Here is a 3,061-nt window from a genome sequence, read left to right as displayed (position 1 = left end):
TATAAGATAAATTAATTTTTTTATAAAAAATTAATTTATCTTAAATTTTTTTAAAATAATAAAAATTTATTATAAATAAAATATTTAATTTAAAATTAGATAAGAATCTATTTAAATATTTATTTTTTATTTTATTTATTTTTAAAAAAATCCGCAACTTGAGAATCCGATAACGACGATTTAGTGGGTCATTTTGGGTGCAGAAGACTTTGGAGTCATTGCTTAAACACTTTATTGGCCTCAGGTACATGAAGAGATATTATTGGCGAGAAGATTTAATTTGTTCTAAGTGCATAAGCTGAATTGGCTATCCATTTAAATCTTCCAACCGATTTTAATGTTAGATATTATTATCTATGTACAAATACTAATCATACTAATTAACCAATTAAGGTGGCAGCGAATTAGTCAATTACAGTTAATTATTAGTTGAACCGTAAAAAAATTCATTAAAAAACAAAAAATTAATTAAACTCATCATCCAAAGTAAGTTTGACACACCCTTCAGAATAAAAAATACGAAACTTTCTCTTTTTTTCCTCTCATTATTAATAAACATCCAAAATATAAAAAAAATCTAAAACCAAACAAAATAAAAAATTTAAGATAATTGAAAAATAAAATCTAAACTTAACAAAAAAGCTATATTTAGGAGAGATCAAAGGAAGAACTTTATGTCTAGAGGTCAAAATTTCAAGGGAGGAGCGAGGCTATGTTCCACAACCACATCAGGATCAGAATAATTTTTGAAGATTCAACAATAATAACAACAACAAGGATGAGGCAAGAGAAAGCAGATTCAGAATCCTCCTAACAACTTGACATGTAGGAGATGTGGAGCATATCATCTGAATACTCTGTGCAGAGCTGATTTGGGTGTATGCTGTTACTATGGTGGAGTTGGGCATCTGTCCTGAAATTGTCTGGAGAAGAAGAGTCAGAAAGCTGGGAGAGCTCAATAGTAGGGATGCGTATTCATTATGATGGCGGATGGTGCTAAGAGATCGAACACTCTGATCAGAGGTAATTGTGAAATTGGTGACAAAACCTTAATTGCTTTGTTTGATAATGGGGTATCACATTCATTTATATCGTTTAAGAAAGCTAGTGAGCTAGGATTGAGAATATCCATGTTAGCATATAATTTTCAAGTAAATACTCCTGCCTCTAAGGCTGTCGTGACTAGGTTAGGTTGTCAGCAAGTTCTATTTAGAATTGAACACCGAACTTTTGTCCATGACTTGATTTGCTTGCCGATAACTGGACTCGATCTAATTCTGGACTCGGATTGGCTATCAAAGCATCACATACTTCTAGATTCTTTTGACCGGTTAGTGCAATTGTCTGAAGGTTCAAAAGGACTGGTGATGGCAAAGGAATATTATCTGAATTATGTTATGGTGGACTATAGTGGGACTAAGCGAATTTTTTGAGAAATTTCCTGAAGACTACTTGAATTTCCTCCTTCTTGAGAAATCGAATTTGCGATTGAACTGGTGCCTGTAGTCGGACTAATTTCAATTGCGCCCTATCGAATGTTGCCTTTGGATTTGGCTGAACTTAAAACTCAGCTAGAAGAGTTAATGAGTAAGAATTTTATTTGTCCAAGCGTTTTTCTGTGGGGAGCACCGTTGTTGTTGGTGAAAAACAAGGATGAAAACATGCGGTTGTACGTAGATTATAGACAAATGAACAAAGTAACCATGAAGAACAAATACCCACTATCGAGAATTGATGATCTAATGGATCAATTGCAAGGAGCTGGAGTCTTGTTTAAGATTGATTTGAGATCTGGTTATCACTAGATAAGGGTAAGAGATGAAGATATCCTTAAGACCGCTTTCAAAATTTGTTATGGCCATTACGAGTATACTGTAATATCTTTTGGGTTAACAAATGTCCCTGCAGTGTTCATGCACTATATGAACCGAATATTCTATTCTTTTCTGGATAAATTCGTCGTCGTCTTCATTGATGACATTCTAATCTATTCTAAGACTGAGGAGGAGCACGCGGAACACTTGTGGATCGTCTTACAGATTCTAAAGGAGAGAAAGCTCTAGGTAAAACTGTCTAAGTGTGAAGTCTGGAAAGAGGAAGTGAAGTTCTTGGGTCATATGGTGAGTAAGCAAGGAATAGCTGTGGATCCTTCAAAGATTGAGGCAGTAACTGAATTAAACATATTCTCTAACTTTCCAAACCTCTTTAACACATGTTTAGGGTTCGTTAGCGAATTTTTAAGCTTTGGAACAAGGGTAAATATGTTAAATGAGTTAAGGGGATATTGAGAACGATTTGCGAAGTGATAACTAAGTAATGAGGTGTTGGTAATGCTGAATAAGAAGTGATTGATAAAGATGATGATAATAATGATGAATTATGATTGAATGAGATATGAATTAATGGTGAGAATGACATTGATAAATGATGAACTAAAATCTATTTGGGATGAGCATTTGAAATTATCTGAGACACGAGTTTTCCTGGTAGACGCAGTGGCTTGCCGCAACTTGCTCCAAGTTGAGATTCGATACTCTGTTGAACCTCTGTCGCAAGATGTGACCGGGAACTTTAACTCGACGAATTCTCCCATGGGCATGCATATATATATAAATTTGAGTTTGAAATTTTTCCGTGGATATTTTTTAGCTTGGGGATGCGCGCACAGAGGGACTATCCAATGTTAGCTACCGGACATATCGGGTTTGGCTATATAACCGACAGATGAGACTCATCATTCGTAGGACAGGCATACATTATATTCATTTGTATGTTTTGCTTGATCGGCATTATTTTGGTTTGCCTAACTGCTTAACTATGCTTATCTACTAATTGCTCTACCTACGGTATGTGTAACCTATTTGTGCTTTTTTTGTTTGATTTGTATGTGTATGTATCTAAGATACCCTCTTTTGGCGGAGATGTGAAGGTTGTTCCACCCTGTGGTTAGGAGGTTTGAAGACAGAAGGTGCAGAGTTAGACTAGAACTAGAATCCCTTAGATAGAATACCGAATTTCTGATTTAGTATAATCTGTAAGTTAAATATGAGTGTTGGAGTTC

This window comes from Arachis duranensis, chromosome 10 (assembly GCF_000817695.3).
Source record: "Arachis duranensis cultivar V14167 chromosome 10, aradu.V14167.gnm2.J7QH, whole genome shotgun sequence".
In the NCBI taxonomy this organism is placed as follows: domain Eukaryota; kingdom Viridiplantae; phylum Streptophyta; class Magnoliopsida; order Fabales; family Fabaceae; genus Arachis; species Arachis duranensis.
The sequence above is the reverse complement of the archived record's forward strand: the minus strand, read 5'-3'. Positions refer to the sequence as shown.